Source organism: Solea solea, chromosome 8, assembly GCF_958295425.1.
Source record: "Solea solea chromosome 8, fSolSol10.1, whole genome shotgun sequence".
Classification (NCBI taxonomy): domain Eukaryota; kingdom Metazoa; phylum Chordata; class Actinopteri; order Pleuronectiformes; family Soleidae; genus Solea; species Solea solea.
Window position 1 is genome coordinate 10163210 of NC_081141.1, and position 24584 is coordinate 10187793.

A 24584-nucleotide genomic window follows, 5' to 3' on the forward strand; every position below is an offset into this window, starting at 1 on the left:
GTATGACGCATGGAAGTGACAGAAGAAACTCTTATTAAGGTGAACATTATTAGCATTGCTGGGAGGATAAATTGGAAGTTGGCTGAACCAGAGATGATATCAAATGCCCACATAAAATGTGATTTTGCTGAATTTTTAAGAAACATAATATGTATTTTGTTTTTGTTATTTCATTCCCTTTTTCATATTTAATTCATTTGCTAAATGTTTTACTTTTGTATACAAATAAATCACTCATCTTTTGCTTTAACCTCACCCTCTCTTTTCTTCTTCCACCGTTTTGCCTTCCTTCAAACTTCTTGCTTCATTATCTAGTCTTCTTTGTTTTTTCTATTTCTTTCATAACCCTCTCCTTTTTCATTTAAGTCTTAATTTTTTCTTCCAAATCTCTCTTGGCTGCAGCTCCTCCTACTACTTTTACACTCTTCCAAGATGCAATCCTTCTTGTTGCTAATCTTCATTCCTCATCATTCCCTGAAGAACCTTTCTCCTTCCATCCATCCGTGCTTCTGTCCGCCCCGCATCCCTCATCCAAGAAACTCGGTGGTTAATCTATTTATTTGCTTTCTTTCTCACTCGTCTTAATCCATCTCTGTGTGTGTTTTTTTTGCTTTTACTACCCTGACAAGACCCTCCCTCAGTTTATAACACACTTTATAGACACACATGCTTGTTCACTGATTTTTTTTCTTATTACCATATGTACAATGGTCTCTGGCAAACAACAAATACCAACACAGATGTATTTGCCAATAATAGTTTCCCTCCTAACAGATGGGGGAAAGCACAATCGTCTTTGTCTCCTTCCTCATTATTAGTGCCTTTGTTTTATGTCTTGCCAAGTGCCGGCTGCATATACACTACATTACATCCATCCATTGTCATGCTCTATGTGCATCTGTTTGTTAGTGTTTAGGTACAGTATATATGCACATGTGTGTATAGTTAAATAATGTAAATACAATGTTTGGCAGAAAGAAGTCATCCTCTTTGAAAAATTTGAAAATCCACTTTTTCTTTTGTATTACTTAACAAAGAAAACATATTCCTTATTTAACCCTTGTTATGTCACCTTTTGTCGAAATGTTTGGCTAATTTTTGCTGATGTAAGAATTCCCATACCTTCTCCCGATGGCAGAGCTATAACTAGATCTGCCCCAAACACAACCAAAATAATGCAATTGTAGTATTTGTCAAGACTGTGTTAAGTAAAGAGTGAAAACTCTATTGAGAGTAAATGAGCTGTACACTCTTATGACTGGTGTGCATGAGCGTGCAGAAACACAGTCCATCCAAAAAATGTTTTATAAATAAACAGTTCAACATTAGATAAAGTGAAAATAAAATCCACATGTTCTGTTTACTCTGCTTCTTTCTCCCCATCTGTCTTTTTCTTTCTATCCCAACCTCACCCTCTTCTTCTCACGCTCACATTCTCATTTTCACTCACGTCTTCATCCTAAACCAATGCAGAATTTAAGATACTCCACTTCAAACGAAATTTACTGCAACCAGGCTGTGGCAACAAAACTATGCAGAGCAAAGTTACTGGAGAAAAGAAAAACAAAGCAGTAAAACTGGAGATATGATGTCAATGACAGATTAGGGGAACACAAATCCTGAACCTGGTCTGAGAAAAATTAAGGTAGTTGTGGAAAAAATAAATCATTGAACTTTCTGAGAACATACATAAATAAATTAAGTTTCTCCAGAATGCAAAAAAATACTTATTTTCTTTTTGTAAAATAAAAAATACACTATGCAGATGCATCCGAGCAACCAATTTTGAAGATTTGCGTGCCATGATCAGATCTTCCACTGAACCACAATTCAAGCCACTAACTAATTGGACACTCTCTAAATGAACCGTATGTGTGATTGTGAGAGAGGGTGGTTGTTCAGTGCCGGCCCTGAGTAATTTGGTGCCCTAGGCAAGATTTTAGCTGGAGCCCCCTTGCATCGCAGCAGTCAATTTCACAATCAACTTTCATACAATCACACAGAAACTGCATGTGTGTATTCAAGATTTTATTTCTTTGAGTAAAAAATATCACACCAAATAAAAACTAAAGAAAGGACAGCAGCACCTGATGCTGTGTCACTGGGGGTGGTACTGAAATATTTTAAAAGTGCATCTGAAGAGAGAAGAGAAGTATATGTGACGACTGCATGTTACATTTTAATAAAAAAAACAGATGCTTGGTGTGCTATACATGAGACTAATATAGACTAATAATGAAAATGTGATGAAATTCATTCAACTTTATTGTCATTGAAATGCAATTCAGTCTAACCAGAGTGCAAAAACCAGTAAAGTGCAGTGAAATGAATATATATGTATATATAGCCTATGAATGATATGGGAAAGCTAAGGTATGAAATATAACAGTAATACAATTTAACTGCACTTTAACACTGATGTAAACTTTAACAAACATAAACTGTGACACATAAAACCAAAGGCTTACAACCACCCTATTACAAATTATTATTTTTTTTTCCTCCGTTTTCGGCGCCCCCTGCGGATGACGGCGCCCCTAGCATTTGCCTATACTGCCTATGCCCAGGGCCGGCTCTGTGGTTGTTATATGGCCCTGCAATGGACTGGGGAACTGTCCAGGTTGTACCCCGCCTATCGCCCTATGTCAGCTTGGTACAAGTGGAGGATAAAGCGATAGAATATGGATGGATGAAGTTATTGCTTATTTATTTTTTTGGCAAGGAAGCGGAGGCTGGAGATTCTTTACCCCGTAACACAAATAACCACAAAAATACACAGCTCGTCACATGTAGTAAAGCAAGTGTCAATAGTGTCCCAGGGTGCAACTGTCGGGACTTTGGTGTGTGCGCACATGTGCTTGTGTGTATAAGTGTGTCTGTAAAACAGCAAGATGATGGACAAGGCTGCATCCCCGAGCTGCCTCTGTCAGATATGCATTCAGCAAAACAGCCTGACAAGAGTCAGTGTGTCATTCTTTTTTAAGTAACCCAGACAACCAAAACTTCTCCCACTATGCAGCACATCTCACCAAATTTATCAACCATCATTTTATTCTTCGTGTCACCAGAAATGAATATGGGGTGATGAGTAAAACACATTCTGCCTGATAGACCTGACTGTATCATTTCTTTCACTCTGTAATTGTCTTAAATAATAATAATAAAAAACAACTAAACAATATTCCATATTGTATTATTATATTAATAAACTTGAAAGTAAGGGGAATAATTCCAGTGTAATTATAGAGTGTATATGAATAATGAAAGTCATCAGATCTGAGAACTGAAGCCAGAGTCTGAAAATGTTGTTCTCTTAAATGGCCATTAGGGGGCAAAAAAATGTAAGTCTGATAGAGAATGATAGCTCTTCTCACTCAATTTCATACATGGACATTTTCCTGAAGAGCTCCCGATCTGAAACTCATTTCACTCCTTCAATACTGTATGATGACCATGTAAATGGTGGTCTCCTGTGGCTTTAGTGCGATTGACAGTGCACACATTTCACGCACTGTAATTTCTTCACAAGAACAAGATGGTGCTGGTCAAATTGCAAAATATGAGGCTTCAATAGTTCACAAACCACTGGGTGATGTAAGGGTGGGATGCCAGTGAGCACAAAACACTTTAATTGTTATTTACACACAAAAAAACATTAACCGAGCACCATTTCTTTCCTCTTGTCTCATACATTACACACATCCACAGCTACGGTCTGCTCCTGTTGGCCATTGTGAAGCACACTAAGCATTACAATCGATTTCCTTTCCCTTTTCTTCTGGAGCAGCACCTTGTTTATGGGCACCTCAACACTAGTTTTCCGTTTGAAAAAATAAAGAGTAAGTGTAGAGGAAAAGCAATTGGGCAAAATGCCAAAAGCTACACTGTGAATAAAGATTCCCTTGTCTCTTTTTTTAAGTCATAATTGTAAGTTTAAAATGCACAGTGCGTTTCTGTCAATGTGATGATATCAATTTTCACTTTTCCTATTAATAAGCCCCAGAGGTGGGTGTGCTAAATGTAGCTCATTTTCAAAGAGATATTTTAAAAGTTTCGGTTTTGCTCCATTTTAGGATTATGTTGAGAGCCAATACATAATTATGGTAATCACTTTTAGCTTGTGGAATAAGTCTCAAGACATGGGTTTTATGGGGAAATAGTTATACATTTTATTTATATAGCACTTATAAGCTATATAATGGAGGCCTTTGTAGGTCAGGAGAAGGATTTTAAACTGAAGACGCTGATTATATTCTGGAAGTGATGAAGGCATGGGTGAGGGTTTCAGCAGCAGGAAAGGAGAGTGATGGGTGGAGAGGAGCTATATTTATGAAATGGAAGGAGACAGATTTGGTGATGTGGTTGAAATGTTCAAAAGAGAGGTTGCTGTAGAAGGTGATGCCAAGGTTGCCAAATGGGGGGTGAGGTTGAGGGTGGATTTAAGGCAGGAGAGAAAAGTGCAGCGGCTGACGGGGTCGAAAGCAGCGGTGAGGTCGAGGACGATGAGGATATTGAGGTTTCCAGCATCTGAGGAGAGCAGGAGATTGTTGGTGACTTTTCAGAGGAGCCGTTTCTGTGATGGACTGAAATAGTTCAATATTTCAGTATTTTTTAACAGAAAAGGGACGTTGGAGATGGGCCTGAAGTTTGAGGGTGTGATGGTAGCCAGTTTGACTGTGTGGGGAACAGAACCAGAGCTGAAGGAGGAGTTGGTTATGTCAGTGATAAAATGGAGCAAGGACTGGGAGACAGCTGTTGACAATGTTGGATGGGGTCCAGGATGCAGTTGGGACTTCTCATTCCTTAAGGGACAGTGGACAGCTCCATTGGGGACACTGGGGCAAAGTGAGAGAGAGGCTGGAAGCCTACAGGTTGCAGGGCAGGTTGGTGCAAATATTGTTAGTTTTCAAAATGAGAGGGAGGAGTTAAATGTGTTAGTTGTGAAGGAGTGAGAGGTGTTGCCAATGGGTTTGAGGAGCTTATTTGTTGTGGAGAAGATAGCTATGGGGTTGGAGGAGCTAGAGTGTATGAGCTGTGAGTTGTAAGTGGACTGGGCAATGAGAGTCTGTGTACTATTAGACCAGTTTTCTTGGAATCTTTCAAGTTGTTATTATAGGCTTTTCATTTGACACAGTTCAGAAGTAAAACATGGGGCAGAGTGTATAAATGAGACCGTTTTTGTTTTGATGGGAGCCAGCTGGTTGAGACAGGAGGAGAGTGTGTCGTTGTGATCACCAGATCAGATGGGTTGTCAGGCTGTGGTGGAGAGAAGGCAGACAATGTGTTGGCAATGGTGATGTGAGACTGAGGGTGAGATTGATTGAAGTTTCTGTTTGATGGTACGCATTGATTTTTGTGGGGAGGGACAGGCATGTCAATGTTCATGGTGATTGTGAGATGATCGGAGATGTTGAGGTTCAGGCTGGGGAGGTGATTGATGTTGAGACCAGTGGTGCAGACCAGGTCCAGAATGTGGCCACGGCTGTGTGTGGAGAAATTGATGTGCTGAGTGAATGTGGGAATTGTGCGGCAGGACCAGATGGAAGGGACGCTGTCGGGTGATGTGAATTTGTAAATGAACTTAGAGATAGAGCCTCTGAAGGGAGATTTCATGATGTTTTTCTCGCATCTTTGAGAAAGTACGGGTGTTGATGGTTGTTGAGGTGGTGGAGATCTCCAAACACAAAAACAAAAAGACGACAATGACAAAGATAATGACAGCGAAGGCAAGCACAAGAAAGAGGTGAGATTATGACATTCTCGTTTTGCCAAAGTAGCATATTGGTTGTCGGTGCAAAAACACATGGATGACCTTTTGAGATTTACCCATTTTCAAAAAATGAAAGTGAAGGATATAAAAGTGTAGCCATTGAAACAGTGTCACTGGTCTCCATGATACTTGCTTATATTGTGTACGTGGCCTTGTTTCCCCCAGCACTACAAAACCGCTGAAGGGCAAGTAAATGATAAAAGAAGGATCCATACTGGTGCCTACAGTAAGTGTAATTCAGTTTCTCGTGGCCTCATTAAATATTTTATTTTGTGAAAGTCTTTGTCTTTACACCAAGGTAACCTCTGCAAAATCCTGGTGTGTGGTATACTTTTACAGACTCTAGAGAACCTCTCGTCATAGTATAAACCCTTATTCCTTCAGAAGTATATGTGTTTAGAGCCTGTGGGGTTTAAAGGCCAAAAAACTGACAGATCTCTTCAGTGAGGAGGGAACCTAACTCAGAGGGCTTAGAATGTCTACCACAGCTTTACATTTATTTTGATGTGCTACTCTAACAACTTGGAGTTGGTAAACAATGGTTTAGAATGGAAAAGAAGATCGTAAGCCCTTTAGCTCCATGTGCCGCTCCTGTGTTTATTATTTTGATCTTTTCAGTCGCTTTTTCAATGGTTTCAAGGTCATCATTATGAAAAGGACAAAACATTTTAAAACTTGAAACAGTTTTGTATCATTACAAGCTCTGTGTGCTCTAATCATAGAAGGGCATTCATTATCTAATTATCAATTATTAGATATTATTTCTTTCTTTCCTTTGCTGTTCTCAAACGGAAATCTCAGCAGGAGAATGTCTGGGTCAGATTCAATTACAACAACAGAAAGATGTCTGAGAATATTCAGGGAAAGGATGGTGCCGAATCACTGGAAATTATCCAGAGAGTTATTGCTTTACACTTCCATCCTCACATATGGTTCTTTCAGACAATTTCAGCTCTATGTCTTTTGTTGGAAGATATTGCCATGTTTCTTAGTGATGGCAGTTCATAGTTTGCAACTCATTCACCATGTGACACATCATGTCACCTCATGGGAAGAACTGTGCTCTAACACCATAACTACAGTCCTGCATTCACAATACAGGTAAAGTTACTAAGGCTCTAAAATGACTAAATGGAAAAGAAAACTTTTCCTAACGCAAAACTACCAATTGATTCTTGCAGTATTCATAGGTTGTCAAGCGGCTTTAAGGCTTTTATTAACCCATGTATTGTTATCATTCCATCTTCAAATACTCTCCCAGTTAGTGCATTTATACAGGACACCATCACAAGTGTGTCTTTTTCTTTTAAAGTCTATCCTAAATGTATAATTACAGGCTTCACAGAGAGCTTTGCATTCAATAATGGCACTAAAGCTTGAAATGTAATCTGAGTGACAGCATTTGCTAATTGCATAATATGTAAATACAAAGCAAAAAGGCATTCTTCTCAAAACAATGGAGCAGACCTGGAGCCATATGCTGTGTGTCAGAAAACGCTGCTGCGTGTTCAGCAGCAGATGTGTCTCGGAGACAAAAAAGTAAGAGAAAACATATTGCTGGTCTGAAGTTTGTGTTGGAGCAGATGCTATGAGATATGGCGCATTGAAAAGATGTTGTAAAAGGCACTACAGAACTCCAGCTTAACATCTTTATTCTGCATCCAAATTTAATTACTGTATATATCAGTCCTGAATAATGAATAACACAGCGTACAGTCATGACAGAGTACCTTGTACCTGATGACTGCCCATAGAGAATCCATCCATTCATCCATCCATCATCAGTTTCTTCTACTTACCATGTGACAGCTGACTATAGGCTCAGTATAGAGACCCTTCTCCCTAGCGTTTATTTCAGATTACTTTGTTTTCTCAATCAAAGTTGTGCTCAATCTACCACAGAGTCTTCTCATACCAAATGTGGGTGTTCCTTTTGATTTAAGTGTTCAAGATGGTCTGGTGTGACAACATCTAAATGGAGAGCCAAAGAGTGTTCAAGGGATGTAAAGTCATGTTTGTTGGACTCTCGCATTGACTTGTATTCATAATCTCCTCATCTGAAAAGGAGGCAACACCACCACAATTTATTTTTTATTTTTTAATGAAGTTTAATTGAATTTTACCTTTGTTGAGAGTTATTTAAGAAACTTTCAAACACAACACTAGCTGATAACAGTATGTGAAATGGCAACACTCTTCTCAAAGACAGAAGCGCACCACCTGCTTAACCTTCAACACATGGTGAAGCTGCTGTCATAAACAATATGTTGTTATGATCGTAACGTTTAAGAGATTCAGGGTTATAGTTTAACAACTGACAAGCTGTTGACAAATTGAAAAATGAGAGCTTTTTTTTCATAAAAACTGAAAATGTTTTGTTAAAAGTTGGTGTTAGAAGTTGCCCACCTGTGTTGGCTCTTAAAGTGACCGTTGGATTTGCTCTTTCTTCTGCTCAAATGCAGTTGAACAGATAAAACCAATTTGACTTATATGGAATGACAACATGTTCATATTGATTACCTTGTAGGTGCAGGTTAACATTTTATGGACATTCAGGAGTGATATTTTTGCTCCAGCAGAACCTGAAATGTACTGTTTTTTCTTGTTGTGACTGACAGACTAAAGATGAGGGTTTCTAATGTTTAGAGAGAACAGGTGGGCTTGTTTTTTTTAAGGACAGGACAGATGGGGAGCTGTGAGTTTAGAAGTTTATAACAAACAGTTGTTAAAGATTTAAAATCCAGACATAAAAGAGTTATGTTGGTCATGGGTCAAACGCATCTCTCTGTGAGAACATCTGTTCCATCCTGCTACACGGAATCATCCTATCATCATAATCAAACCATTTATTGCAAAAAAATGAAAATAGAGTTAGACTTGGCGCTGATGCTCCGCTCTTACGATGCTCCCTAGATTGGCAGAGCAGCATGCAGGAAACCCGTCTATACAACAGTGAGCCCAAGCAAGACATAAATACAGAATGTTTACTTTTAACCTCCTAACTGCTCAGTTTATTAAAACATGACACAATGATACAATGAGTACCACCACAAAGGTTATATGAGCAATATGGTGTAATATTAATGGATCAACACGACTAAAACACAATTCCTATCAACAGTCAATGACATTTTCTTTTGACCATAATAGTGACCTTTCCCTGTCACACACCACTGAACCTACTGAACCACAATTGCCCCTAACACTGCACTGACATACTCAGTGGAGGCTGAAACTGAACCGCTCTTCATTTACTTCAAATGGGGCTGCATCACATGTTTACCAACTGCATGGTGGATCTGTCGTTTTTTTGCTTTGCTCAGTCTGTGTGTGGTAGAAGTAAAGAAATGTTCAAAGTAAAGCACGATCCACATCGCCGTCCATCTCACCATTCACTGTTTGCTTTTATGTGATGTAAAGGTCTACAGGAAACTGATTCAATACGCACTATCTTAGAGGGAGATACAGCGCCACCAACGGAGGCGAAGTCGGAAATACACGGCCAATAAATCAATTTCTCCTCCACATGTAAACTTTAACCCAGCAACTCTGCAAGTTGTCTGATTGCCTGACTTAGGTGGACTTAGCTCGATTAAACTGTTCAGCTACATGTACCGAGTGTGAATATATTTCAGCACAGATGCAAGCCAATCAAATTACATTCAAGTGTAGCTCAAACAGCACTTGCAAACACAGCTCTCAGGAAACACAGTGTTTGCCATTGCTTTAGCAACAATTGCAACTCTTGCTAGGAAGTAATCAGGCACACTCACACCCACAAGTGGTGAAGCAACACATATATGTCATTGCACTGTAATGCCTCTGGATACTGTCACAGACATGGAGATATAACAAATTATTGACCGCACATTTATAATGATACCGACATCCTCCACAAATGAAAAGAAAAAATGTGAATCAGACACTTAAAAAGCCAAATGAAGTGGAAAGAGGGTTATATAACATGAGATTTGATGCATGAATTACAATCCTCACTGATTTACTTTAGTTTGGCCTGAGGCACTGTCTTCAAAATGGAAAATCAGCAGGAAATGAATTACAAATCATTGACATAAAGCTGTGAATGGTTGCATAATTATAGTATAGTTGTATTTCTTAAATTATTATCATTGATGTAACCTTAATAAAAGTCTGAGTCACCACACTTAGTCAGTGCTACAGAACAGTTATTTTTTCCTACAGTGTGATGCAGCTGGCCCTCAAAGTGTTGTCAACCCAACTTTGTGTTCAGCACACACCCTGCAACACATGGGACTTTTACAACTGCTATCTCTGAAGACAATTAACAGGATCCTACAATAATGTAATCTTCACAGCTTGATATTTGAATACAGGATCCTTTCAAATAAACAAACCCTCACACATGGAATGAAGCCACCCACTCCACATCCCACCACACATGGGATTAGAATGACACATTTCTTTGTAAACAAAGACAGACAACAGTGGTGGGTTGTTGGCTACTGTAGTAGCTTTGAGCTTCTCCTTTGGGCTGAGGTCCCAGATTAACAGCATAGCAACCAGCTACTTCCCCTCCTACTTTTAACAGGACCAGACTGGAATGCTGAAGGACCTTCAATGTTGCTCACATCAGAGAAGCGGACGGAAGACAATTGTCCTGACATTCAGGTCACCCGTCCTCTCCAACTAAACAAGCATCCACACTTCCATTCACACCTACAGTAAGCTGCATGTTTTTGGACCGTGGGAGGAGGATATAGTACCTAGAGAAAACCCACACAGCCACAGGTGCAACATGCAAACTTGACAAAGTATAACGTAAGTTTGAATCTATATTTCATAACACAAAAGTATGTAGCTAATGTTGAAGCTGACACAGACACTGACAGAAAAGTTTTTTTGACTTAAACTTGTCATCATGGTGTTAATATTGATTGTGCGACAACACTCACATTTCAGAATCAGAATCACCTTTATTGTCATTATACAGTGTACAATGAGATTAAAGGACAGCTCTAGTAGTGCAAGTGAAGAGATACAAGAAGAAAAAAAGAAGAAACAACAAAACAGTGCACCAATACGACAATACTTCGATAAAAATTAGAAGGATATGTAAAAAAAAAAAGTATTTCAAAGTACATTGAATACTGAACCTTATATTGGTTCAGTGTGAGGCTTGTTTTGACTATTTTTTTCTCCGACACACCAGGACGTTTTATTTTCCAAGAAAAGACACATCTGCAAAGAACTGCATTAACCCCACATCTAAACACAGATGAGGTAAGTGTGACTCAACACCAGCTGTGAATTAAAAGCATGCGTATTCTTGCCAGTGTCTTGCTACAGCTTTGTCTTTGTTAACGAAAAATAAACTACTACTTGAGAGAAAAAAAAAATTGTGTTGCCTATTTACCCCCTCACCGTTCCCTTAAATAATTTCAATAAGTCTTACGGCTACGCCTACTACTTCCTCTTTATCCTGATCAGCACCAATATTAATGGGTTCTTTTTTTGGGTCCATAAATCGATACCACCCTCCAAGTTTCCTGAAGGTCACTTAAGAAGTTTTTCAGTAAAGTTCTTACAGAAAAACAAGCCAGCCAAACCATGACTTTCTTGGAAGAGGTAACATGTGTAGAAACATGCCTGTAACAATGGTCTCTCTGGTAACATGCCCAACACAAATTACAGATCAGTGACTATATTTGCTTATTTAGTTAGTTAGTTCCCATTCCCACATGAGAGCAAGTGTGTGATATAGAGTCCATTGTGTGTTGAGCTAAGAGGTGCATTCAGTGACCTTAAGAAATCACAATACTTCTGCAAACACTCATGTAGTTCACTAAACAAATACTACTGCGCATTGTGGGAATCAATGCACTCCTAATTAGTCTTTTGGTGACCGGAAATGCATGGAAATGCACTTATCAATGGAATCACAGATGAAAACCTGTTCAATGTTGTGTTATTTTAATATTCTCATTAATAATATCACACATTTAATTGGAATACCAAAATAATTGTTTTTTTTGTTTTAGCCTTTTCATGATTAAAACATAATCATATCAGCCATTACAAATTCACTGTCAGTTGACAATATTTATTGTTTGACAGTGTCTCTTGCTGTGGACACATCATAATTAAAACAAATATATTTTCAAACATCTGAATACTTTGTTTGATCAAGTGGATACACAATGTTTTACTGCCCATGCTGTTCAATTTAAAAGGAACTCTATGGAATAAACAAGATATATATATTTTGGGAACAGTGTTAAAATCAGGAAGAATGTTTGTACATATTTAGTCCATTATAGTCCACATGTGGCTTAAAACTGCTTACTCAACAGAGCATTAATGCCCCAAACATTTCACTGGGTTGAAAAAATAAAAAGGTATGTCAAGACTTCAGCCTCTTGTTTATTATAAATGGAAGAGTTCTAAAATTACCTCATCTCCCTTTGTGTCTTCTCTCTCCTTCCACTCACTGTGCAAGCATCTCCACTGCTGCTCAACTACACCCTTATTATTACTAGAACCATAATTGCTATCATTAATTGGTGATGTTATCATTGTTGGAGTTATTATTGATAACCACATAACATCTTTGGGTATTGCTATTATTACTGTCATTAAAATAGCCAGTCTGGTAGAGATTACATACACAGATGTTCCTATACTCCCTCCCACCCCAATTTTTCTCCTTGAACACAATTACATGAGTCACCTCAGGAGACATTATTAAATGTTAAGTTCTTAAAGAGTCGTGCTCAGGCCACACTAGATGTGGATGCACATTTGTTCTTCCCCTCTTTGCCACGGATAGAATGCCTCCTTCTGTTTTTATGTTGCTGGTGCATGCTGCTCTTGCTATAAATGATAAACATCTGTGAACATAGTTATTTGTAGTAGATGTGATGTGGATGATTGTGGTGGAACGAGGAATTTTTTATTTACATATATGTACGTACATTTTATGACTGTTTTTATGTACTTGACTGTGTTTTCTGGTCAGATTCAGTAGTAGCATGCACCAAAAATAGATCACACTCCAAAACTGACTGAGGGGGATTGCGAGTCAGTGCTCTGCGAGTTGCAGTGTGGCGCTCAGGATAGGCAGCACAGCCAATTAACATGGGCACTCAATGGAAGCAGACAGCACTTCAGTGCACACTGAAGTGTCCCTATGTAAGCTAGGATTGGCTCCAGCACCCTGCGACCCTGGAGGGTAAAGCACCAGGCAATGAATGAATGAATGTATGTCAAACAAATATCTCTTGAAAATGGCTAGTTTATTTATTCAAATTTAGGTATTACAGAAATGACAGCAACATCTTATTAGAATCATAATAATGCCCCGATCGTGATTTATCTAATGAAATGGGTCACAATGGTTTGTTCTTAAAAATGGTCCCCATATTAAAGTATGTTAAAAACTGCTCTAAAGTCATGGAGACAATTTAATTGTCATTCAGTGTTTTTTAACCGACTAAAGTACATCTTGTTGTAGGTAAAGTGTACCCACAAAAAAAGCACACACACAAGACATGCACGCGCGCACACACACACAAGACATTCCCTCAGCCCAGTGAGAATTAAATACCCAGTGGGCTATGACAATGGTTACCAAGGAGCAAGTTGGCAGACAGAGCAAACAAATACATATGTCGGGGAAAACAGCAAACAGCAGGTTAGATCAACAAACACAACTGGGAGCAGAGACTCAGTGATAAGAGGGCAGCCACTGGAGTCGGTGCAGTGTTTCTGGCATCGAGTGGGACAACAATATCAGTCTGGTGTGCTGAGAGGTACAGCTCACACAAGAACACACAGAGATGAGTATAAACAGGTGAGGTTAATAGGAACTTAAGGTATAACGCTGTGTAACATCATATTGGTCCCAGTTTGTTTACAGACATCCACACACAGACCTTTACTGAGTCATGTTTTATTGTTTTTATGAACCAACTCTATGCTTCGCAGAGTAAACAGCTGTTGCCAGTGATGGAACAGCATTTCCAGTGAAAGGATATGAATGTGTAACTGATTATAAGAGCCAATAGAGGGGGTGAGTCTAGAGGAGGTGCAGACGATCACTTAAAACTGGCTAATGGCACTTTTCCACTACACAGTTCGGCTTCCAGATAGTACCTAGTACCTGGTACTTTTTTAGTACCTGCTCTGGTGAGGTTCCAAACTAGCTGAGCCGATACTATGTGTGACGTAGACAGACTGCCAGCCGCAGAGTGTTGTCACTAGAAGAGTCATGACCGTGGTGCTGTTAAGGAGGTACTAGTAATGGAAAACCATACCAAACTGTGTAGAGCCGAGCCCAGCCGTGCTGGAACTTTGTAGTGGAAAAGCACCAAAAGATATTAAACGTTAGATTGTCCTTGCCGAACAAAAGAGTTTTGCAGTCACTAATCTCAGTGATTCAATCAGTATATTAAAGATACAGAAAAGACACAGCTAGAACTCAAATGCAACAAAAGCTCAATGAATAGAATAGAGACTGTGGCAGTGGGGTATGGTTAGAGCGGCGACTGCTGGAGGAGAGGGAGGAGTGGCTCAGCCGGTGATCAGACAGCTGTGTGTAAGATTTTTGGGACAATAAAGCCTTATTTTCCACCACCAGCTGACTCTCTCTTCCTCCTCTGAACACGCTGTGGGTGCTGAAGCCCACATCTGGCACCTGAACAGGGACATGGAAGGACAGACGCCGCTGTCGCTGCCTCTTCAGCGCCTCGCTGCGATGCAGGAGAGCACCACCACGCTTCAGCAGCAGCAGTCCCGAGTCCTCGTGGACATCCCGGGGGCCCAGCGAGACGATCGTGCTCTCCTGCGGAAGCTGCTGCAGCGCCCTGGCGCCCAGGGCAGCGATCCAGAGCCAAGTCAGGGCCGGTCTCCGCTTGTCGCCCTACAACGGATGACCGCGGAGGATGATCCAGAGGCGTTTCTGGACATCTTCGAGGGCACGGCGGAGGCGTGTGGGTGGCCCGAGGAGGAGAGGGTGGCCCGGCTCCTCCGCTTGCTCACCGGGGTGGCGCAGCGTGCCGCGCACAGTCTGCCAGCAGCCGCACGTCACAACTTCGCCCAGCTGAAGAGAGCCATTTTGGACCGGTTGGGCAGGACTCCGGAGAGACACCGGCCACCCCAAAAGCGCCATTGCGCCCGTTACCATTAATTGAGGTCCCTTTTGATAGAATTGCCATGGACCTCATCGGGCCAGTAGAACGGAGCGCACTGGGATATCGCTTTGTGTCCTAGTGGACTATGCAACGCACTATCCTGAGGCAGTGCCCCTGCGCAATATCTCTGCGAAGAGTGTTGCGCAGGCGCTGTTTCAAGTTATCTCCCGAATTGGGATCCCGAAAGAGATCCTGACTGATCAGGGCACATCATTTATGTCACGTACACTACACAAGCTATACGAATTACTCGGCGTCCGCTCAATCCAGACTAGCGTCTACCATCCCCAGACCAACGGCCTGGTGGAGCGGTTTAACAAGACACTAAAGAACATGATTCGTAAGTTTGTGCATGAGGATAGCCGTAATTGGGATAAATGGTTGGACTCTCTGTTGTTTGCAGTGCGAGAGGTTCCCCAGGCATCCACAGGATTTTCTCCCTTTGAACTCTTGTTTGGCAGAAAACCTCGGGGTGCCTTGGACATGGTTAAGGAAAACTGGGAGGCGGGTCCAAGCACCAGCAAAAACGAGGTACAGTATGTCCTGGACCTGCGAGCAAAACTCCATTCACTGGATCAGTTATCACAGGAGAATTTGCTCCAGGCCCAGGAGCGTCAACAGCAGTTGTACAATAGAGCGGCAAAACTTAGACAGTTTTCACCGGGAGATAAAGTACTTGTATTGCTGCCATCATCTAGCTCTAAATTGCTCGCCAAGTGGCAAGGGCCCTTTGTGGTCATACGGCGAGTGGGGGATGTTGACTATGAGGTTGTGCGTTCTGACAGGGGCGGAGCAACACATATTTACCACCTCAACCTCCTCAAAGCCTGGAGGGAGATGGCGGCTGTTTCTCTGGCTACCACAGTGATCTAGAGAGATGAGTTGGGACCAGAGGTGACTAATTCGAACCAGTCAGCGCCAGTCCCAGTTGATGACCATCCCTCAGCGGGCCAGAGAGCAGACGTGGCCTTGTTGCAGTGGTGGTTTGCTGATGTGTTCTCTCCCCTGCCAGGGCACACAAGTCTCATACACCACCACATAGAAACACCTCTGGGCGTGACAGTGCGCTCACGACCCTAACGGCTGCCAGAACACAAAAGGAAAATTGTTCAGGCAGAACTTCAGGCCATGCTGGAGATGGGGGTAATAGAAGAGTCCAACAGTGACCAGTGTTGCCCCATCGTGCTGGTTCACAAGTCCGATGGGTCAATACAGTTCTGTGTGGACTATCGTAGGGTCAACGAAAGTGTCCTAATTCGATGCCTATCCAATGCCCCGGGTCGACGAACTCCTGGATTGGCTGGGCACGGCTCGCTTTTTCACGAAGCAGTACTTGAGTCCCTGAGGAAGGCAGGGCTCACGGCCAATCCGGGGAAGTGTGCGGTTGGATGGAGGGAGGTACGGTATTTGGGGTACCACTTGGGGGAGCGGGCAGGTGCGACCACAGATACAAAAGACTGCAGCGGTTGCAGCCTGCCCAATTCCCAAGACGGGATCCCGGCCTAAGTCGGGCGGTGGGGGTATGTGGCAGTGGGGTATGGTTAGAGCGGTGACTGCTGGATAGGAGGGAGGGAGGAGTGGCTCAGCCGGTGATCAGACAGCTGGACAGAATCAGGTAATCAGTCAGCTATATAAGCACACTTGTAACCTGGTTCTGGTGTCTTGCAGTAGGCTGGGTCCACAGAGAGAAGCGAGGCAGAGACGAGCGGAGAAACACGGAAGGACACACGCACACGCAGTGTGTGTGTAAGATTTTTGGGACAATAAAGCCTTATTTTCCACCACCAGCTGACTCTTCCTTTCTTTACATTACATTACATGTCATTTAGCAGACGCTTTTATCCAAAGCGACTTACAATGGAATCAAGTACAATTAGCCAGGGGTGGAATCGAACTTGCGACCATGATGTCTTTGGTACACAAGGTAGGGTCTTAACCACTGAGCCACTCCACCCCTCTGAACCCCCCCTTTCTCCTCTGAACACGCTGTGGGTGCTGAAGCCCACAGAGACATAGGAAAAGTGTTTGGACAGTGATTTTGGAGAGTGGTGTTGGCAAAAAAAAGAAAATTGTTAAAATAGTCTGGAATAGACAAAACTATTTCAAACCTTGGTGAAAGCAATGACTGAAAACTTTGAGCATTTCTAAAAACTGTGAGCCAAGAAAAAAAGTCAGCGTTTCCAGATGTTAAATTGCTACTGCTAAAAGGCTAAAACAGACACATGCTGGGTGAGAGATGCAACACCTTGGGGTTCCATTACAATCCTCACAAATAACAACCTTGACACTAGGAGCACAGAAAAAGCTTTAAATCCGCCCTTTCTCCTCTTTCTTCCGAGCTTCAGTAACACTTGTAAGACGTAGAGTCACGCTTATCCACACTGTGGCAGTGCATAGCAGGTGGCAGCCATTGTGCTATTTTTTGCATACATGCATTTGCCTGTGTGTGATTCAGGCATTCAAAGGAAAAGATGGGGAAAAAATGATGAGATTTAAAAAGAGGGAGGCAGAGACAAAAACAGTGAGGACTGTGAGGTAAAGATTGCCGCAAGGGAGGACAATGAGGTGCAAAGCATCAATGGAAATTATGTTAAACACAAAGAAGCAAAAAAAAGCTATTATCTACTGTGTGTGTGTGTGTGTGTGCTTCAGTATAAGCGCATGATTCTGGTTTAACAGTTTTAATTATATAAACAATCTGATGAGTATGTAGTTTAATACACAGAGTGTGACTTTTGATCTCTGAATAACACTATCGTAAAACTACCAACCATTTAATTTAATCTGTTGCTGCATTATACGATTAAGATTTAATGACGGTGTTTATTTCGCAGACAATTAATTATCATGTAGGTAAAAATAAAAGTCGTTTTAAAGAGGATAAGCTGCTAAATGTCAGGAGCAGAATTCACCATGGCTGAATGTCACAGACAGTGAGTAAGTATGAACTGTATGAACAGCACAAAGTGAAATATGCTCGAAAGACAAAAGGTCTCAGTGTCTACTTTTTCTGGTAATACTGTATGTATTATCCATCCATCCAATCCTTTTAAGGGAGCAGGAGAGGATTTCCAGCTGATGTTGGGTGAGCGACAGGGTGAGAGTCCTAAGTTTATCTAACCCCAATCTTTCAACTATGGGAAGTAGCACATGCTCTTGAACTTGTGTAGCACTTTCAGACTCCGCAGAGAAAGACCCTGCATGGTCAAATCAGATTTCAAACCTATAAGTGTGTGAAGCAACAGTACAGTATCTTTATTAGTAAGATAAGTAGCATGTAAATAAGGGGCACGTTGGCTTGACTGACCAATGTCCTGAAATGAGTCCCACAGTGGGAAAATCCCAAAATGTCCTCCTTGCATTTTCATGTAGACAAACAATGTGCTACTTTGGGAAAACGATGATGCCATAGCCCCACCCCTGTCTTGCGCTGGCATTCACTGTTGCTATGATCATCCTCTTGTCTGAGGAGATATTTTTGTCGATCCCTTTGTGATACCTTTAATTTTATTTACTTTATTTTCTTCCTTTTCCTAGCTTGGTTCATTCTGTCTCCGCTTCTGTGATTGTATACATTGCAATGTATACTCGTTAGAATAAAAAAAAAGTTTGCATCAGCGTACATGCTGTTTTCGGTGTAGCAGCGTTATAGAGCCACATACAGGCCTGGTCTGGCATGTACTGCAGTGTTTTGTGTATTTCCTGAAACGGTGCCATGTTAAGGGAGAACTTTTTCAATACGACAGACTTCATTACATTTTTGTGTGGATAGGGCCTCAGAGTGTTACATATTTACATGAGGGTTACGGTCTCAGCTCGAATATGTAGTAGTGTAATGTAAGCCTCTATATCAGCGGTCTCAAACCTACGGCACACAAACGAACTGGCCCACCAGAGGGTGGGCCAGCTGTATTTGTGCATTTACAGGATAGCTGATGCACAAATGTGCATATGTGTGTCACGTTTTTAGATCAGAATCTTATCATAATACTATGTTTTACCTGTGACTAAATGTTGTTATAGAGCCACTGTGATCTGTAAGTTCTAATGCACATGTGTTAAACTTGTTAGGTTGTTCATAATATGTTTTTTGAATGCCTTAATGCCTTAAATGCAAAACAAAAGGGAAACAAATGGAGTTCTTTAGTTGTTTATAGGTTATTATGCTATTATTTTACTGGTCCAGCCCACTTGCGATCAAATTGCACTGTATGTGGCCCCTGAACTGAAATGTTCACCAATCAATAGTATCTGATCCCCCCCAAAAAACCTCAACCTTTACAGTTTTGCAGGTGCAATCTTTTTTGTAGTTTTCAAACCAAAGACCACATTTAGGATAGTATGAAATGGACCTGCTGAGACCCTCTCTATTATGTGTCCAGCTTGTAGTATTCACTACTTCAATTTGTATACAGAGCTACTATATTACCAGAACAAAACATTTGCATACAAAACTTTTCTTTGACTTAAGGAACAAAGACAGATGATACTAAATTTAAACCGATAAACAGTATTTTGACAACGACAGACTCAAGAACAATATCATGCCCTGGAAAAGCCTGTGAAAATGAATTATAAAGTCAGTCATTGTAGATCATAAAGAACAATGTCAAGAGACAAGTATCATGCCATATGACAAAAGAGAAAGATATAACACCTGTACAATAGACGAAGAGAGATGAATTAATGGAGAAAGGAAAAACGACAGGACAGCCACAATGACCTTTAGGAGTTGAAGAGAAATGGATAAACAAATACAGTTCACAAGGTGTTTGTCTGTATATTATATTTCTTGAGTGAGGTTTTGTGTGTCTCTGTGTGTGTGTTTGATAGATGTCTCTGTCCCGTTCTGTCTTCGGTCCAGGTGCTGCAGTGTGATAACAGCTCGCCTTCCTCCCTCCCAGCCTGGCTAAGTCTACTAATTCAACACGTCACAGGCAAAAACCTCGTTTCCGCTTTGAGAGTAAGCTCTTTGGAACTCATTCAGCAAAAATATCCAGTGAAGATTTTTTAAGAGCTCATTCAAGGATTTTTTTTTTGAATATACACATTTGCCACAGCTGACTCATTTGCACGGCAATATGAACTTTGCTTCAAAATGACAAATGGAGGCGGTGGAGGCATAATGGTAAGAGAGCTGCTGGCTGCAGGAGCCACACGCTCTTGATGCCTCCTCAGGAGGGAAGTCTGGACAGAGGGAAAATGAGTGAAACAAGTCTTTTCTCTTCTTTAACAGCATCTGTTGTCGATGCTGAGGCGCAAGGTCTGCCAGCTGCAGAGCAGCAGAGGACTAATGCTGCACTGAGCAGCTCCCCAGTGGCGATGTTTGCAAGTAAATAAGTGAGAAAGAAAAGAGTTGCTGATGCTGAGCTCAGCATTTTGTTTTTAAGCATACAAAGTTGAGGAATCTTTTATTTGATGTAAAGAAACACTGTCAGCATTTGATATGGCAAGAGCACAACAACGCAAGACTTTTAGAATATGGTGACATTACAAACTGTATGCCCCGAATAAAAGTGTTCAGATGACAAAGTAAAACTGGTTACAATTTGTAGCAAGATTGAGAGAGTTTTTCTTTGACTTTGTATATCCTTAAAACTGCTGTTAGTTATGTCCTCTTGTGGTTTATTTTTTGCTACTGTTAGCATTCCCCTCCCTCCTTCCTATGTCGAATCATGCACACATTTGGTGAATGGGACATTGCTTCAGATTTGCAAAATGTGTCTGTTTTATGTCCTTGAGGAAGTTTAAAACCATTTTTTTGTGCCATTTTATCACAATAATCATAACTATTAATGGATTTAAAATCCATTCATCATAACATTTTCTGTCCATATCGCTGAGCCCTATGTGGGAAACTGGAAAAGCTTTCACTAGACTAACTGAGAGACCAAATGTCTCCAAGTGTGGGTTTTTTGGGGGGATTTAGGGTTCTTCTATGTCTGAAGGATGACCTTTACTCCTTTAAGGATGCAGTCACATACCATACATGGACCTTCTCTTCCTATTCACTTAAAATAATTATTTTCTGCCTGTGTTGAACCAAAACGTCTCGTGAACTTTAACTTAAAGTTAACTTTGATGGGCAACGAAACAGCCTCAACTAATATCTATAACTTTTATGTGGTTGACCATTGTCTGTATAAAATAATGAGTGGGAGGCTGTCATAGTGAGGCATGTATACAACAACAACAGATTACCCAATTCATTCAGGTGAGGGATTATTTCCCGGGTGCAGATTAAGGTTAATTGCATTGACGATGGTGTTATAGTGATGAAGTGAAGGAATTACATGTCATCATTAGGGAATAGAATATATGCACATGTTCCTGTATGACTCACAGAAATAGGACTTCCAGAAAGCTGCAGCACAGCTGAACCTTTGAACATCTCTTGAGGGCTTTAACTGATCGTTCACAAACTGCTTGTCGGGCGGACAAACCCTGTCTCCTATCTTATGCTGCCTTCTTCAGTCACTGGTCTCCAGTCTGAGATGTAAACTCACCATCTCTCCCTGTCCACCTATTTTTTTTTTTTCGTGATGGATCAAGCTCGGTCTTATCTGCCTCCTCTTCTCCTCCCCCCTTTTCCTCAGCAGAAATTCCTATTGAAGTGATCGGGGAGGAGAAGTGAGAGAAGCAAATATGACAAGCAGAAATAGAGTGGAGTGAAAACATCGAAGAGAAAAGAGGCAGATGAAAGTGGTAGCAGAAAAGAGTAAGCTAAAGCAGGATCACCTACATAACTGTACTTTATTGTCCTTTATTTGCAGTTGTTTATCCGTTGCTATAGAGACATATTAATATATGTATTAGTTTGGATGTGTTTTTTTAAACTGACTTTAAGCTCTACACTTATACACTTCCTTTAGGCTTTGTTTCCAGCCTTGGGGAAATCTGGCCCATGATGGGACTGAGAGAGAGAGAGAGAGTGGGAGAGACACTTGATTGGCTGCCTAAAACACTACTCTGCATACAGACCACTTCAGTCAAAAGATTGCTATTCCAACAATTGTAGTTTAACAACAAAATAACTTCTTGTCTGCCATATTCAAACCATTGTCAATTAGAGCCTATCAGCTCTATGTACACAAGTAATCAGAATAAAAGTCAGCGCTTGATGCATGTGTATGCACATCACAATCGTATAATTGAATTTTGCCTCATGCATTCCAATCGGAACGATCCTTTCAGAAAGAAATATTTTTTTGCACGTGTAAACATAGCTTGTGTTACTCAATATAGCACTGTTTAGATCTCATGTTGCCCCGGCGACATACCCTCACTTTACACAAGAAGGGGTTCATTTCCTGTCACCCATGCTGTATACACACCCATGCTCCCTCGAACAGGTCTGATAGTATTGCTTAACAGAGCCTGTTTTCAGATGAAGGGCACAGCACACAAATATTGTTACCTCATTTCTGTTAACAAAGACAAAGCCAGAATAATAACATCATTAACAACAAAACTCAAGTTATGCCCTGAAGCTTTAAGTAATAAATTAAAATAAATACTTACAAAATATTAAGTAATTAGTTACTGACAAACACACATCTTTTCCCACCCTTGCTTTCCTTTATACTTCTCTATTCCACCCATTATCTTGACTTCTCGCTCACCTGTTTCAACTTCTTACATTTAATTCCTATCAAAACAACACCTACTCTTTCCTCTCATCCTCCTCGCACTTCCTTCCCCCGTGTTTCTATCAAACTCCCTCGCTTCTTCTTCCCTCTGTAGCTCCTACCTCTTCCCTCGACGATCTAAGTGAAGCTCTTGCGTAACTCCTCACCGAAGCTCTATAGGTGTCTACCATTCTCATCCTCGCCATGGCTCTGTCACAAAATCTCTGTAATCCTTCATGCCTCCTGTGTCAGGTGGTTATCTCAGCACAGCTATAGAACTACTTGTTAAAATGGCTTCCTGCATCTCTGGCTGTGCATCACACTGGTTGAATGAATGGTTTTGAGAGATAACTGTGTGGTTGAGGGGGAACGATGGATGGGTAGATTGTTTGACTGGGTGACTGAATAGCTGACAAACTGACGGACAGCTTAGCAGTGAACCAGGTGATTGGATAGCTGCATATCTGTCTGGCTCGCTGTATTTGTGCATTTACAGGATAGCTGATGCACAAATGTGCATGTGTGTGTCACATTTTATTACCGATTTAACTCAACTGAGAACCGTTGCAAAAATCTGCTCTGGAACCATGGTCACTATAGATGCTCAGCCCTGATTATGTTGCAGTGTGAAGGGTCATTTTTAAACCCCACAAATCCCCACCCTGATAATGACAGAACGTGGTTGATATTTAGGATTTAAAATTAGAATTACATCAATGCTTTCTGAGCAATGACAGAGAATGGTCTTGACAGAAGTGTGTTGGCGACAGCTGAGTTGAAGGAAAGGCTCACTGGCACGTGATATATCAAATATTTTACTGACAAATAGAATCTCACCTCCAGTTCCCATCATGTTAAATATCTGTCTCCAACCCCTTTCTTTCCATCGACCATAAACTATTTAAAAACAAAAAAGAAAGCCTCTTAATCCAGGAAGTGATTGATTTGATAGTCTTTAGTTGCATCACTTTTAGCTTGATGGGGATGCCAGTTTGGAAGTGTGTGCATTATATGAGAAATTTGAACATACTTCTCTGTCTGTAAACATTTCCCTGAGCAGTTTCTCAGTCATTAGTTCCATGTCCTCTTCAACAGCATAAGCATTTTATAAATTGTGGTCGTATAGACCCTTTCGAGAGCTACGTCACAGAAATGTGCGTGTTCAGTTTGGGTTCAGAAAACACACTCGTACCATTGACAACAATCCAACACATAAGATGCTACATGTAGCGTAGTTGGCTGTGAAAATAGAACCATCAATGGTGTCAAGTTCTTCAGAATCCCTACAGGATCTCATCCCTTTCAAAAAAAAGACATCGTCTGTGGCTCCAAGCATTAAAAAGAGAAGACTGGGCTGATGCTACTGCAGTCAAAGAGGCTCGCGTCTGTTGTGCTCACTTCATGTAAATTATCATTTATCAGCTCTTTCTGTTAGATTACGATGAAAAGCTTGTATTTCACAGAAATGTGTGTCAATGCACATATGTTTATGAAACCTATGCTGCCTAAAGTTTTGTTGTGGTCTTGGACGTAGCTAGCTTGTAGATAGCTGCCGGCTAGCAAAGTAAACATGGTGTGCTAAAAACGTTCCTTGTATGACTTGTATGCGCATAAACTTTCTCGCGTGTATGGGCTAGGTTTATATATATGGTAAGAGTGAATACCTGGCCACTGGATATCTGACCACTTGCTAATACCCAATTTTTATGGAAGCTGGGTCAGGCAGACTAATGCCGTCGGCTGGTACTAATTTATTTAGGTATTGTTCGCGGTCCTTAATTGGCAATGGATGAACATATTCAGAATTATTCGGTGGAGGACCGTGGACATACATGCTATTTGCTTACCTGACCCCACACTGCGTGTGCATTGATGGGAATATCCCTGCTACATTTCCCAAATACCTCCATGTATGCGGCAACTACTTCACGGAGGATTGTTACACAAACCTCGGGCAATATAAAGCAGGACACAGCACCAAACTTCACCTAAAGGAAGGAGCAGTGCCAACAATAC

General features: G+C 41.0%; 1 protein-coding gene across 1 annotated transcript in view; it reads right to left on the reverse strand.

Annotated features, from left to right (window-relative positions):
* si:dkey-215k6.1 (transmembrane protein 132D) overlaps nucleotides 1-24584 on the reverse strand; it is a 260128-nt gene that overhangs the window by 131620 nt on the left and 103924 nt on the right. The window lies entirely within an intron of this gene.